Here is a 17,096-nt window from a genome sequence, read left to right as displayed (position 1 = left end):
CCCGTGACCAAATTCTGAAAAGTTTCGGTCAACTCGTCTGGTTCACAGGCCGCACAAAGATAGACATACAGACACGAACAAACTATTTATTTTGTCTATATTAGAAAGTTCAGATCCGCCCTTGTTGTAATAGAGCGGTGCTTGAGCGATTGATCGTAGAAATTCGAACTCCGATGAGTGGTAATTTCATAGGCTTGTTTTATTACAAGTTTAAAGTCTTTAGTCAGTAGAGAAGAGGGCGTGAATCATGGGTTGATGACAATTGGTTTTGGTGGGTCTGTGGGTCACAGTGGGTGAGAGTGGTTCATGGTGGGCGGTGGGTCATATTGGTTTGTGGGTTACGGTGGGTGGTGAGTCAATCGGTCGTGGCTAAAGTTGACATTGCCCCACGCGCTCTCTGGACTACATTACTGAAAAATAATCATTGAAAATCAATTGCAATTGATCAATGAATTGAAAGTAATTGCTGTGGAAACCATTTGCAATTGAATTAATTTCCAATTAATTTCAGTTGCAATTGAATTACTAAATTCAACTGCAATTACTTTCAATCAATTGATTAATTGCAATTGATTTTCCATTATTAATGGCCAGCTGCAATTAACAATTAACTGTTATTTAATTCTATTGTTAATTGTAATTAACAATTAAATTTACAGATTAATTGTTAATAGTTAATTCAATTGAAATTTGCCCAACTCTGACATAAACCAGCGACCCACCATAACCTACATACTCACTACAACCCACCAACACACTCTGCTTAGTGCATTGTATATAGTATCCTCTGAAGAGTGGCGAATTTGTCTAAATTTTACTTTTAGGAAAACTCCATTTTGTTGTTCTTCTTCTTCTTTTGCATTTGTTTCTGTTTACTAACCTGAGATAAGTATATCTAACAAGGACAAGGCAGACTTTGTTAAATGAACTTAGGGGCCATCTTTCGCGAGGTAGTAGCGCACATTTAAACTGGGAGAGCGCAATAGCCAGAAATAGCTTAGAAAAAGTGTCTCAAAGTTTCGACTCGCGAAAGATGGACAAAATGGTTTGACGCCTAAAATTATCAAGTGGCAGTGTGGCAGATTGTGGAGAATTTACGACTCTCGTGTAAACGGACCAGCGTTTGATTACCGCTCGAGTCAACTTGTTTTTGCTTTTTACCAATAAAATAGTCATTTATAACTACAAGTAAAATATTAATTAACTATATTTTCACATATTCTAAACGATGTGAACTATTTACATAATATAAGCTAATTCATAAATATATTGATATCACTAGCTGTATTACGGTTACCACAGTGTTTGTTTCCGAACTTTCGTGTCTATATCTGTGGACAATGTGCGAATTCCAAGGGGGATGAGGGCGAAATCCGCTAGGGAATACTGGATATATGCTATAGCCAAAGGGGACTTCCGAATATCCCCCCCCTGCAATTCGCACTCTGTCCACAGATATAGACACGAATCGTCAAGAAAATTTTTCATTTAACGAATTTACAAAATAGGTTACATTTGTATCTAGTTCACATGAAACATTGAAAAGTTTTACAACTGATTTAAAATTTCCTATTGTTTCATGCATTATAAACATACGGTGAATTAATATTTAACTTGCAGTTATAAATGACTACTATATTGTTAAAACAGAAACAAGTTGACTCGAACGGGAATCGAACTGGCGATTCTTTACGCGTGAATCATGAATGCTCCACTGTCTGCCACACCGTCAATTGGGAATTTTAGGCGCCGTATCATATATACGGCGAGTCGAAACTTTAAGACGCATTTTCTAGGCAATTTCTGGTTATTTCTTTCTCCCAGTTTGTAATATTAACATTTTAAATATGCACTACTACCTCGCGAAAGTTCATTAAACAAAGTCTCCTTTTTCCTTGTACGATACAGTCATCTCAGGTAAGTAAATATAAACAAACGCCAAAAAAAAAGGAAATAGAGACCCTAAAAGTAAAATGTAAACATATTCACCACTGTTCAGAGGATGCTATATACAATGCACTAAGCAGAGTGTGTCGGTGGGTCGTAGTGAGTCTGTAGGTTATGGTGGATCGTTGGTTTATGGTGGGTCACGGTGCGTGGTGGATTGCAGTGGGTCACATCTTGATGACCCACAGCCCACTAACCGATTTACACATCTTGACCCACATGTCTCACTTGACACAAGACCCACTTCAATTCTGGTGAGAGGTTTCCAATTCAGCATGGGAGACACAATATAGACTTTGTTAAATCCAAGACGAGACCAGACAAAGCGTCTGTCTTTTCTCGTTTTCCGACACAAGACGAGATATGTCCTTGTCTGGACTCATCGCGTTTTAAATGTCTCGAAAGCATTAAATAGCCCTCTCTTGTCCGATTATCAATTGTAACTTGTAAACTTCGTTATATTTCGAATTCGCATGGCTTCCAATCTTACTTATATCGTTATGAGTTTTACGAAAGAAAGGAGACTAGATAACAATTTGTCTTGTTTCGGAAACACGAGATGACACGAGATGACAAAAGATACACGTAAGTAAGTGTGAAATGTAAATTACGTACTGATCAAGTAAACTTTATCCTATGCATTTATTTTGTTTTCAGTTGTGTTTTCCACGTTTCTTACATAAATCATTACAGGAATTCTTAGCATTTTGTGTTGGTATTTATACATACTCTGTACGCCTCAACGATTGACGCGTCCAGGATGATGGGTAGGTACGAAAGCAACCTCCGCGTGAGTTCATTTTTGTTTATGACTTGATTAAGAGCCACATTTATGTTTTGTTCTAACCACTGCTGTCTGCATAGTTAAGTAGTTGTTCTTACTGACTACTAAGTCCACTTCGGATATAAAAATTAATAGCCCGAACATGGGAAATCGAACCTGGCCGGTCATAAGAAAGGCGCTCCGAACAACGACCGTTCTTGAACCGTTAAATTGAAAGTAATGATTTATGTTTAGAAACGTAAAGGTAAAAGAAAAGTCTGAGTCGTGTTTAGGATTTTCTGTAGTCGTGCAAACTGAATGAAAGTAATGTCAAGTTATAGTTGGACGCAATTAACGCAAATAAAGATGAAATGCAAATTTTACGCGAATCTTTGGAAAATAAAATAGTTGAAGTTAATGAACACACTAATAAGGTACGCGAATCTTTAGAAAGCAAAATAGAAATGATTAACGAATCTTTGGAAAGTTAAATGTTAGAAATCAGTGAAGCAAAAAAAAAATTGATGATAAACTCAAGGTACAATTAGAATTAGTAAGGAAATAGTGTGTGGGTGGATATGGACAAATATCTAAGGATATACACAAGAAATGCGAGAAGGTAAATGATAAATGTGAGAAAATATGGAGAAAAACTGTTCAAAATTGTAAAGAACTTGAAATTATTACGGTTGATTTGGGTAAATGTGAAGAAAAGGCGGACCGAGCCTTCGAAAAAATTGGACCGATCGAGAAGTCTGTAAACAATATTGAAAGTAATTTAGAAAATAAAGAAAATATGTTAGTAGCATTGAGTGACACGACTCACAAGGTAGAAAGAAATGTCGCAATATTGCACCGTGGGGTCGATAGTTGGTCACAGAACACTATTTCTCAAGATATTGTTGTAATAAATATGAATCAAGACATTGCTTTATAAGTGATAGATTGTCAGGGTTGGAAATAAAAGTGGATGAAACTCGAAAGAATTTGACTTCCTTACCTGAGAGCGCTAACAAAGAGGGGAGTGAACCTAATTCGCGTAGATCAAGTATATCGGGTGATAATACGAGTAGCTATAAGTTAAGGTGCAGTAAGGAAGTAAGTAGTAGTTGTAACCAAACGAATTCTATTTCCTCGACATCAAGCGAGATAGCAATACTGAAAAAACGAATCAAAGTAAGAAAATCAAATAGGGGCGAAGTGAGAAATGCTAAACGGCCAATATTACGTCACGGTGACATTGAAATGTTTCCACAGTTTTCAGGTTTAGAAGATGATGAGAAACCAACAGCATTTTGAAAGCAGTTTGAGCACGCTGCGCATGCTGTAGATTTACCTGAATCCCAATATTTAGATGTACTAGGATTTATTTTCACCGGTAATGCTCGTGAGGGCTATAAGTCAAAATTAGGTATATTTCATTCATTCAGGGACTTAACTGAAAAATTCAAAGCTCAATTTGCTTCCGTACAAGTTATTGCGAGTAAATTATCAGTGTTGGAATCTCCAGCGCTTAACCCAAAAACCGACGGTACCGTTACCGACTTTGTTTATTAAAGATTCAATAAGATGCGTGGTTTGTCGTCTGGTATACCGGAAACATTTATCATGAACACGATTAAATAGCCGATACCCATTTCTTAACGACGACAGTTGACATTGTTCCCAAATTTAGATTTCAATTCATTTTTAACTGCCATACAAAATCTTGAAGCGTTGTATTATGATAGTAGAAACATTAATGATAGAGACAATTCCCACGGTAGGCTGTACGTGTTATTCAGGTATATGAAGTGCAAGACAACCATGAGAAGTACAGTAAAAAGGGGAATTATAGTAATGGAATCCGTGAAAATTTAAATAAAAGGGAAGTTTAAAGGTCCGAATAAGAAAGAAAATTCAAACAAGAAAAGGTTTTATTGGAAGAAAGGTAAGAATAGTCATGCTGGGAGTAATGATCGTAATCAGGGTCAAGGTAGGAATCACAATAATTATGAAGGTGATTATAACTATGGAACTTCGAATCAGAATGAAAGAGTTAGTTTTCAATTTCCATGTAAAAATAAAACAATTGAACGTAAACAAAATAGATGACTTGTTGTTGAAGTTTCAGGTTGCAAAGTATGTAACAAATATGGACCTAACAGGAAGTCACACGCTAGTTGTTGTGTTATTGTATTATTGAATCTCAAGTAGTCTTGGAGCCAGAACAGCCAGTTTATATTTGAACATTCAGGCTGAAAGACCTATCTTCGAACATTTTGGTATTTTTACGAATGACACAAGCGAAAATAATTAGTAAAAGTTGGGACAATATACTGGTAATGGCAAATTTTAAAAGAAAAAAAAAGTGATTCGAATACGAAATGAGAGGTATAACTCACAACAGGAGAGTATACAGAAAATAAACGTAAATGTTTTTTTTTCAAACAGACAAATTTAAGTTCTGCCACAGAGAAGAAAATTTCGAAGTTCTTTAATGTATTTAAGGGATCCTATCTCTGTGTCAATAAACCATCAAATTCAAAAAAGGTGTTCGAATTTATAGATCCTTTAACTGGTAAATGGATTGGCTCGCATTCTGTAGAACGACTTAAGGTGTGGAAACCTAAGAAATCAACTCGAAAGATTTGGTTAGATTTAGCTGTTAAACACAGTTCTGAAAAGTATCACGATGCGATTTCAAGTGAGTTTATAAATTCAGATTTAGAAAGTAGTGTTGAATCTGTTCTTTGTAATGCCCTAACCGCAGTACCTTTATGTTTGTCTCAAAAGGTTAAGTCAAGAAGAAATAATAAACGGATAAACGAAATTCTAGAAAAATTGTTGGATGTTGACAAATATTTGAATTTTTTGTACTGTAAAAATCTATGTTCATCCGATGTATTGGAATTTAGGTTGGTAAATTTACAAAATCCCTACGTGTCGTTGAATGAGCGAGCTCAAGAAACATATAATAATAATAATAATATTAATAATAATAAATTTTTTGATATCGTCAGGCATCAGTTACCAGCTATGCGAGTTCCAAATTTTGAATTTTGAATTGAATTCTATTGATTTTTTTTCATTTATTGAAATTTATTTATTTAAAGCTCTTAGTAAGCAATTTTGGTAAGTCCCATTGTTTATTATTTTAGATTTTAACCTTATGTTCTATCTTCCGCCCTCATCTCGGGATACGGAAAAAATTATTTATTGTTTGTAGGTATCTTGAAAACTTTGCGAGGCAAACCCCGTCGAGTGGTAAGAGAGAAGCACAACTGAATTATTACATTGTAAAAATTTAGTTGTGGATCTTCAATGGTCAGATATTTTTTTTATTAAATCTCGACAAAAATATATTATTCAATGCAATGTTGAAAATAAAATTTTTAATATGTAATGTGTTTTGACTTTTTTTTTTACTAATAAGAAAATTTGTTTCGTAGTTTCATGTTACTGAATTATTGCATAATTATCGGTGTTAACCAATAAGTTGATATTATGTTGTTTAAATGCTGTATTTTGAATGTTTGAATAATGAAAATAATATTTTATTAAAAGTTATTTAGAAAGTTAGCTATGAGTAAGCACATATGAGCATGAAAATATTTAGTTTTGCATTTTACATTTCATTTTCTTTATAATGTTGAAAGTAAAATATACTTAGTGTAATATAATTAAAATGTTTAGTTTAAGATATAATAACACAAGTCACACAAATGCATATATATATATATATATATATATATATATATATATATATATATATATATATATATATATATATATATAACTGAAATCTTATGATTTATATTATGGTGTACAAGCTATATAGGTCATTAAATATAAATAAATATATGAAAATTATATATAGTATATATAAAATAAAAACGTAATATATAATTAATACGTTATTCAATTTGTGTTAAAATATTGTGTTATGAACAAAGATATTATCTTGTACAATGTAGAAAAAATCCCTTTTAAGATGAATAGCCCATAAAAATAAATAGCCCATTTACGTTTGTGTAAAGTGTTAATGAACCATAATATATCAAGAATTAATATTGCAAGAAAGAAGAGGAATAATCATCAGAAAAATATATTTTAAGAAGAGGAATAACTCAAGATTCCAGGATTTTGATAATCTTCGATGAAGATCATCGTCCCTGAGTGTGTGTCCTCCCTCACTCAAATTCCATTTGTTAAAATTCCCCACTCAGTCCCATCTGAAGTGAAATAAGGCTCTATGCACTATACGTTGACGCAAACCTTGTATAATGGTGCTGTTCTTTAACGTGATAACTTGTATCGCGTGCTCAGGAAACAAAGGGACGTGAAGTGGCTATGATGTTTTAAAAGGTAGTTTCGTAAAACTTGTTGTAATCGACATTTATTTCTATTGTTTTTGGTATTTTGATTACTTTATTTAAATGGTACATAAGTATAAAACTGGTACATAAGTATAAGTACATAAAGAAGAGTCTGAATCTAAAATGAACAGACACATTTTTCAGACTTGATTAGTCTTTCTCAAGCTGGTATAAAACATTACAGAGGCATGAGATACATTTGGCAGAAAAAGATAATTTCTTGTTTGCTGCAAGAAAGAGAGGTCAAATGTGCTTCTGCAAGCTTCCAGACATTATGTAATTCATATCCATATACAAGAAGCATTTCAACTCTCATATATATATATATATATATATATATATATATATATATATATATATATATTATTAAATTTCATCTTCTGATTAATCAACAATCTGTGAACCGATTTGAATGAAACGCAAATATATGTGGGAGCGTATGTAGTCCGGAACTGCTATAATCAAATCGATTTTACCATAAACTATATACTATGTTATTCTCTCTGTAAAATACTTTACATCGGTATATTTAATAGAAGGTTTGGAGCAGTTTATGTTTTACATTAGCGATGATATTGGCGTTTTGGGCAATATCGATGGTGTATAATTTAAGTAAAGTACTGCAGTAAATAATATTCTGTAGTGAAGGCTGAGCGAGCTATACTAACCATTTATACTTCTTTATTTTACTTCTCAACAATGACTTTACAGTTTAATTTGTGAACAAAACCTCTACAGAGTATGACATGAATCCCTAATAATTTCACTCCTTCTGTCAGAAACACATAACGAGCTGTTGTGTGTTTTCAGGTATAACTATTCCAAAAGTTTCAGACTTCCTTTATCAGGGCCCATTGGAGATATTCGACAGTGAAATATTGCCAAATCGCAGAATTCCTTAACTTTACGATTTTTTCCAAGTCTTTTGAAAAAGCTACTGGTCTGCAATGGTTTTTTGTACAAACTTGTATCCCCGTACTATGTGCAAACACAAATTCAGACTCATACGTCACTTGTTTCCTCTTACCAATCAACTTTCCAAAGTCCAGAAATGCTGCTACTGTAAGCCCTGGCTTGACCCATTTCGTGTTGCTTTGGGTAAAATGTTAAGAAATAAAACTTTTAGATCTGCACACTTTGGAGATGCAAAACAAATTTTCAATTTGATAGGACAAATACATGCTGAGATGTTTCAAACAACGTAAACGCCGGAAATCGAAAAAATCAAAATTGCGGCAGTCGCTGTATCGCCATTGCATGTTGTAAAAAATAATAAATTGTGGTTTTGAAGTAGCCTTATATCTTCTCAACATTTCTGAAAAACAAAGATTTTTTGAAAAGGTCGAACTTAATTTTCATTTTTCTCGAATACTTCGCATGTATTGACCCTATTGCATCTTAGGTTTGAGAGTCCGCCATACGGAATTTAAAATGTAATTCGCCACTCGCCTTCCTTTTATATTGTAGTTTAGACTATGTAAAGGTTTACTTTTTGCAAGGAGTATAAATTATTTTATTTCTATATTCGATTTTCACGATTATGATTAATGTATTCGTTATTTATACTACCGTTACCATGTGTGTATATAAAGAGGTGGTTCACTGTTTACTATATGGCGTCTGATATGTTACAGGAATGGAGCAGATTATTACACGCCACCGGTCAAACATAATATGTGAAGTTACGAATTTCTACGATGGCTCTATTGCATCTTTTAGCTGAAATAACAAGTGTCGTAATAGCAAGCACTTCATATGAAAAAGTGTCACAATAAGATTTCTGTAGAGGAGGTTAGTGTTTGAAGAGCGCTTTACGAAAATCGATACACGCATACCGTTTTAGTCGTATATTCTCTCCGGCCTTAGTACGTAGGCTACGTACTGACTGGAGGTGATAAAGACATTTAGTTACAGAGTAAATTCTCATAATATAAAGGGAAATGTAACTTTACATTAAATACTAGCCTACAAAGGATCAAGTGTAAGTTTTAGCAAATGTTATGTTTGAAACTTGATAATAAAATATACAATTCCTAATTCTAACAATATGTCTCCCGTATGCGAAAGGGACGTTAATTCATCATAATGCACGCAGATAAGAGAACACGCAGGAAGGATGGAAACACAATCCGTATAGACAGCCAGCGATATAGTACTGCGAAGTGTGTTGCATATATCGCATAATGAGAACAAAAATGCATAGCTGAGTACAATGTAAGAGCAGGAAGTTCTCATACGTAAGATAAATAGTCACAATAATATCAGTACCACGCATGAGTATCAACATTTTATCATTACGAAATACACGTAAAACATTACAGTAATAGTAACATTTTTGTTTTGTGTTACTACTGCCTGCACTTCTAGTGTCCAACCCACTGCTACCCACTGCGAAGTACTGTCTTGCTGGTTGTCTAGACGAATGGCATTTGCATCCTTCTTTGTGTGTTTTCGCATTTTCGTGAATTGAGATGAATCTGCGTCTCTTTCGCATACGGGTAACATATGGATCAAACAGAAAAACTTGTATTTTCTGTTTTCATCTCTTCTTCCTTTCTGCTCCTTACTGATTCATTTCCCTCTTCGCTCATTTCCATAACACATTGTGAAAATGTCGTACACGCGATTACTCCATTTCCGGATATTATGCTTTTTTTGCATGGGTGTGTCTAAATCGTTGCCTTCCGTCGACTATGGGTAGTAATACGTATATTTAACCTTTTCCAATATCTCTTCTCCTTCTCGCTATATTCTACATATTCTCATTTTGACCACATTTTATGTCCCTATTTGACTGTCTCAACGTGCTTGTTGGCCGATATAAAAATATGTGTCGCTTCTTTTTGATGTTCACTATGTGTGTGCAATCGTATCACAATCGGCGTGTTGAACAAGGATAACATGAATTGTAAATCTCATGCAGCACGCTGAAACAAATTTATGCCTTATTAATCCCTGAGACCTGCATACCACGAACTAGCTAGGAGAAAGTCGGCGAGGAGGAACGTCTTTCCTTCTTCCCATTCCTCTACTACGTTGCTCGGACAACATTAGGGCCGGCTTTTGTCGAGACTCATCTCTAGTTTCCATGGTCGCTTTCCACAAGCAGACTATGGAATTTATTTTATTAAATTTAAATAATATTTTATTTTTGTTTATTATAATTTCCTTTTTATAATATTTTTCGCTTAAGTAATTTCTTCTATATTAGTTTTGCTACTATGATTTCCTTTAAGTGTCCATAGCTCTATGAAATATAACGTGAATACTTCTAAAGGTATCGAGGTTCATAGCATCTGACGTGAATTGTATTAATAAACACTCAATTGAGCCTTCATACGATTGTTTTCTAATTTTCTTCTCTTCTTATTCTTTAACTAGGTAAGGTAACCATTCCAAGACCAAGTACCATGTACTCAAGGCTCTCAAATTACACCTGAACACTATACAGAAACATACCAGAAATTGGTTCATAGAGATTTGAAAAAGGTATTATTATTCAATATGTTTAGAATTACTAGTTTATGTAAACAGTAGCACACGTCCTTTAATCATGAATCGAGCTCTTTCGTGGATGAGCGGTTAGCGCACGCGCCTTTGGCGTGGGAAACCCGAGTTCAATTCCGGGCGGTAATCCATGTGGTTCGGATTCCAGAATAATCAGTAGGTCCAAGTCACTTATAACCTCGCTGCTGAGCGGGACGTTAAACTCAAAATCAGTTCAACGACCTTTAATCGAGGATTTAACCCTTATGCGGGGAACAGTTGCTTCCCAGGCCCAGTAACTTCATTTGTTTTGAATTTCTCAATAACCACATTTCTTTCGATGACATGAAATTCTGAATTCATCTATCCTTAATCAAAGTTAAAATCATGAATATATCGAGTTGGTAAAACCAATGGACCATTTTTCAAAAATGTTCAAAACCTTTCTTGACGTAAACGGGCAACCGGGGCCTAAGGGACCCCGCATATCTTTAGTGCAAATCCTAGATCACTTTATCACTTAAATATTAGATCAAATGGTTACATAATTATATATTGAACACGTGGTTAGTGTAACCTTTAGTCGGAAATGTATGTGACAATAGACATTGAATTTTAAGTGTTCTGCACTTAAAGTATATACTGGGCTTACAGAACCCGGTTGCCCGTTTACGTTACAAAAAATATGTTTACTGGATTTACTATTCTGTTTGGCTAAGGAAAGGATTACACAAAATTTTGCTGGTTTAGAAATATATATATATATTAGTCGGACAAGTATGTTACAATAGACATTGAATTTTTAGTGTCCTGCACTTAAAATATGTAGTAGGCCTCACAGGCCTCGGTTGCCGTCTACGTTACAAAAATGTCTTGCTCGGAGAAGGGTTAAGCAGTAACAATAAATTTAACATTTACTCGATTATTTTCACATTCATTACAGAAGTTTAAACACAAACAATTCTGAGGAAGGGCGCTTATTTTCTCATATTGAATAGAAGTAGCTCTTGTTTCAATTAGTTATGCATTAGCATTTACAATGCCTACAATGAGTTGAGGTGCTCCGAAAGGAAATTGGGATGTAGAAAGCTTTTTTGGTGGTCAAACTAATATTATTATTATTAGAACACCTGAATATAAATGTTCAAAAGTTATATACTTACACGGTATGCTTCCTGTAAAACATGAAAGAGTAATTTGAAGCATATACATTGTAGGTTAGTTGGTAGATAATACATATGCTATAACATGTATACATATTGGTTGAAAAATAACTATTTTAATCAAAATGATAAACACAAATAAATAAATCGCCGAAATAGGAAAGTAGTGTAATTTTCCAAAGTTATGTAATAGTACTTATACAAATGACACAGCGGGGTAATGTAATAAGAATGTGGTATGGGTATCCGGCCAAACAGTGCATGAGCAAAAACCGAGCAAGGACAAAAACCGCGCATGCAAATGAGCGAAAACAGACAACAGCCAAGGACACACACCATAGATGAACATTTTACACTAATCTTGCTCGCACTCGAGCTCACTCCTTTCAACTGGGCTCGCTCCCACTCAGGCTTGCGATCACTTACCTCACTTGGGCTAGGGCTTCCGACCATTTCCCTCGACTGTTCTCGCAATCACTCGCGGTCACTTGACCTCGCGCTCACATCCCTCGACTGGGCTCGTACTGACTCGGGGTTGCATTCACAAGATCGGGTCAAGATAAAAAGTATGTTTAGAAGCACTGCCACAGACTTTACAATTTTTATAGACATCCTTAGAAAAAAGCAGTCAGAAACAATTACACCATAAGTCCCGTAAGTCTGACAACCCAAATGTCTTTACTGTGTTTCAGGTGGCATAATGGACAGGCACTCTTTCTAGTTCAATCGGTATAAGGACAAAAACAGTGCATGGACAAAGACCGCGCAAGGACAAAAATAGCACATGCATGTACCGCGTGAGCGAAAACAGCCCATGGACAAAAAGCACAGATGAACATTTTGTACTAGGCTCTCTCACGCTCGAGCTTACTTCTTTCAACTGCCATTGCACTGACTCCGGCTCGAGATCACTTATCTCAATTGGGCTCGTCAGTCCACTTTCCTTGACTTTTTTCACAATCACTCGTGCTCGCAGTCAATGCGGCTCGTGGTCACCTGTCTTGACTGGACTTGTACTTGCTCGGACTTGCACTCACACGAGCTGGTCAAGATGGAAATTAGGTTGAGAACCACTGCCACATACTGTTTACACTTTTTATAAATATTCAGAGCAAGAGACTCATTAACAATTACAGCAGAAAAAAATTATTTATTTAAAGAAAGAAGAAAGTTTAATAAATTGTGTGTATCCAACACTATCGGTTCGTCAGGTAGGGCAGATGACGCCTGACTTCACCTATGTATTTGAGCAAAAGGAAATGAACTTTTCGCAATGAATTCCAAATTAACTCAACATTACTGTGTAATTTTAGAAATAAAACTTATTTCAAAATATTTAGTTTATAACACAAAACACACTTCTTGAAATTCATTTACTCAAGTGTAGGAAATGTTTTTAAAATATTACAGAATTTAAAAGAAATTAAAAGCTGAATGAAAATGTATATTCTTTGGCGTCAGTAGCGCCTTTACAACGCGGGAATCGTCGACTTTTATGCCTTCTCATGTGATTGGTTTCATATTATGCTTATTAGATTACTAGCAGCAGGGGTAAAATCGGAGGGAAAGTCCTGAAAGTGGGGGGACTGAAGAGCCAGTTTCACCGCCACACAACCAGGCCCGCAACCAGCATCAGAGGTTTGGGAGGGCCATGAATATATAAGGGGGCTAAGTCAGTAAGAATTGTGACGGTCTGCCCGGCCACAAAACTATGTTTTCGGACGACCAGTGTATTTGTTTTTAACTTTTATTCATGCAGCGAAATTATTACTTTACTCATAGAAACGAACAGCTATTTTTCCTTCTGGTGAGAACCTCAATTCTTTTTGTATATGCAGGTGTTCTTCAGTCGTATCTTATCGTTTCTCACGATAGAACAAAGAACTTGTTGTTTTTCAATGCAACGCTTATCGACTAGCTAGAGTGCTTCGTCGCAGCAAATTTATTTTTTCTTTCCTTAAAATAGTTTCCAAGTTATAGTCTTCGTCACAATGACTGCTCCGCATATACTTTTTAATAATAACATTTATTAAGATTGGGAATATTTTTGGATATGAAGTTGATATTGTGTGTGAATGATATTGTGTTTGTCGTGTTCTCACGCACTCATATTACGCCATCCTTCCTGGCGTGAGAACAAGTGTTCATGTCCTGCAGGAGTCGTAAGTGAAATGACTCATACATACAATTACCATCGTTCGCTCCTTTTCTCTAAACTGTTTTATGTATAACAGTAGTGCATGAAAAGCAAATAACAATGGGAAGAATTTATTAGTTTAGACTACTACACTTTCTTAAGTATTATTTCCAAGCTACATTCTCACGGGATCAAATTAAATGTTGCCAGTGTTCTTTATTATAACATCGACTCATTGGCATGGTCTATGAATGCAGAAAACATTAACATTTTCTTTATTATTTGAAAGAGTGCATTGTCAACCCTAAGTGTAGAGAACGGGTTGTTCCCGGGATTCAGTAGGAGCAGGGAATTAGCAATAAGAGTTCATCGTAAGGGGAGCTAGCAAAAGTTCGTAATAGAGAGAGGCAGTGCAAGACATTGTATGAAGTGATAGTATGAAGAACTTTGTGGTGCTACATCAATATATAGAATGTGAAGCAAAAGGACAAATAAGTACCTTCTGGATATGTAGCGTACAACCTGAGTCTCAAAAGCGCCAACGTGTCAAATCAGTTGTCATATTTCCATGATATCAATCTGCGCCCAAACAGAGTATGAGCCTGCACCAGAATTGTTATCAGCTCTTTTCTTAGGGAGTTCTTCGGGAGCCAGCAAACAAGGGAAACGGTAGGTAGCAATTTTAAATGACGCCCAATCTAGCGACACGAGCCAAGACCGTCAATGATTTGTGCATGGAGACAGTAGTTATATATATTGAAAGTAGTAGTAATATTGGAATAGGAAATTTTATTAATCATATTTTCTTTTTACATGTTGTCTCAGTACAAACAATATTAAACTTCAATATTTTCGTACTCATACAGTGTTCTGTAGTATATGTACTTTATTTGAATTCTATTTACATTTCTTATTTGCGACTAGTAGTTGTATTTTCATTATGGCTCACCAACAAGTTGACTTACTTAAGATACTTGAACAAATGCAAGCTGAAAACAGAGAACATTTTCAGAAAACCGAAGAAAAATTAGATAGGAAAGAAGAAAAATTAGATAGACAACAACAGGCACAGATTGAGAACAAGGTAAATTTTGCAGAAGTAAGAGAAAAATTAGATAGGCAGGAACAGGCACAGAATGAGAGCAGGGAAAATTTTGCAGAAGTAAGAGAAAAATTAGATAGTCAGGAAGAGAATCTTGTCAAATTACGAGCACAAATAGAAGCAGTTGACATCAAATGCGATGAAGGAACCACAAAAATAGCTGATAGAATACAAACGTTAGAGAATAAAGTAGATCAAAATATTGAAAGAGTTCAGAGGGGAATCGAACGTAATGTAGTAGCTATTCAGCAGAATAGAGATAAGATAGAGCTCATGGTTCGCGACGTACGTTCAATGGGAATGAAAGTCACTAAAAACACAAATCATTTAATGGGTATATCCTAAAGGTTAGAATTGACACAAGGTCAGATAGAGGCTAATCATACCATCTGTAACGCTAATAAAGAACGTTGTCTTGTAGCGCATAGAGAAACGGAATGTCATTTAGACAAAATAGACGACGAAGTTGTAGATTTAAAAGAACAAGTTCGAAAGAACGATGAGTCACTTCAGATGTGTTACGAAGAAATTAGGCAACTAGATTATCATGTCAAAGTTAAAAATGAACAGGCTTTCGAGAAAAACGCTGAAATTAAAAAAGCACAGCGGGAAGTAGGAGAAATTAGGCACGATTTGGCGTTAGTATATCAAAAAGTAGAAAAAGCAGAAAACAAATCACGGAATCGGAACCCAATACTGATAGTGACATTCACGTCAGAACTGGATACAAATCTAACAGTGACTCAGCTTACACCGAACGTAGTGAAATTAGCAGTAGCGACGAAACCCATAATAAGGCCATTACCAACAGAAATTTTAGACGTAATAATCGTGAAACTAGACATAGGGAAGTAGAAACAACTAAACTAAAAGACCGAAAATTATTGCGTATTTACCTAAGTTGAAAGGTGATCCCGCTACTAAGTCAGTACATACATATTTGCGCAAGTTAGCATTAGCCCCGGAAGTTGCAAAATTGTCAGAAAAAGCTTTAGTACAAGGCATACCTCATGTAATGGAGGGTGTAGCCTTAAGCTGATACTACATACGTAATGAGGAATTTAAAACTTTAGAAGAGGTTAAAAAAGCGTTAGTTGAATCTTTCTCTGGAGACGCGACGATACAGCACAGGCAGTCAGCTTGTAAAGCAACTCGATTCAATCCTAAGACTCATGATTCAGTACATGAGTTTGCTTTAGATCAGTTTAACAAACTTAAAGAACTGACACCGCAATTACCCGAGAATTTGATATTAACAAACATTATACACATGTTACCTCAGAGATTTCGTACGGAACTTTATTTACATTCTTGCACTAATATTAGAGAATTTTGGCGTCTATTCAGAAATTAGAAGCATTCTATTTTCAACAAACTAGAGGAAAAACTTACGCAGGGCAACAATTTTAACAATAGGCAGAATCAAACTTCTCAAAATTATCAGAGATCTTTCAGTTATGGTAATAAGAATCAAAATAGGTATTACAATCAGAAAGTTAATAATACCAAGGCTCAAAGAAACGATAATTGGAACAGGAGAAATACAAATGGTCGTGACAACAACGATCGACAACAACGTTCTCTTAATCAGAACACTAACCATGAGCAAAATCGGAATTGTAACCTTCATAATTACAATAAATAACCAAAACCACTTAAGGGTAATTCTAAGGATCGAAGAAATGATCACCGAAAAAATATAAACAATAGACAATTCTGTGATCCCGATAATGACAAAAATCACCGGAAAACGAACGAAATTATGAAAAGTCACATTGCCGTCACGAACGAGACTCAGACCTTCAGGAAAACTAAATTCAATGTTCAATTTTCGCTTTTAAGTTACTTAGGTATAGTTTAGTGTATTTGTAGAATTTTTAAACCTTATATTAATATTTATTAACCCCACAACAGGTGAATATATAGGTTTGCATTCCATGGACAGGACAAAGCTTTAGAATCCGACGCCTGAAACCTGCAGAATCTGGTTAACCTTGGCACAAAGGCAACCCGCAGAACAAATTTTACAAGATTTAAATTTAGTAACACCTGACACTCCCAATAATCTTACTTCTCTTACTCCTAGCGGGAAATTTCATTTATCCATACTCAATGAGGAAGCAGAAGAGGAAAGTGTGGA

The 17,096-nt window shown here is 35.2% G+C and overlaps 1 long non-coding RNA gene across 1 annotated transcript in view; it reads right to left on the bottom strand.

Annotated features, from left to right (window-relative positions):
- LOC145682749 (uncharacterized) overlaps positions 1–17,096 on the bottom strand; it is a 1,030,881-nt gene that overhangs the window by 93,127 nt on the left and 920,658 nt on the right. Inside the window, exon 9 of the long non-coding RNA XR_014130952.1 lies at positions 11,718–11,729. This is a non-coding gene — a long non-coding RNA (uncharacterized LOC145682749). The remainder of the gene's footprint in view (positions 1–11,717; positions 11,730–17,096) is intronic.

Source organism: Thermobia domestica, chromosome 4 (assembly GCF_964235325.1).
Source record: "Thermobia domestica chromosome 4, izTheDome1.hap1.1, whole genome shotgun sequence".
Taxonomy (NCBI): Eukaryota; Metazoa; Arthropoda; class Insecta; order Zygentoma; family Lepismatidae; genus Thermobia; species Thermobia domestica.
Note: the sequence above shows the minus strand (reverse complement) of the source record. Positions and strands in the feature narration are given on the sequence as shown.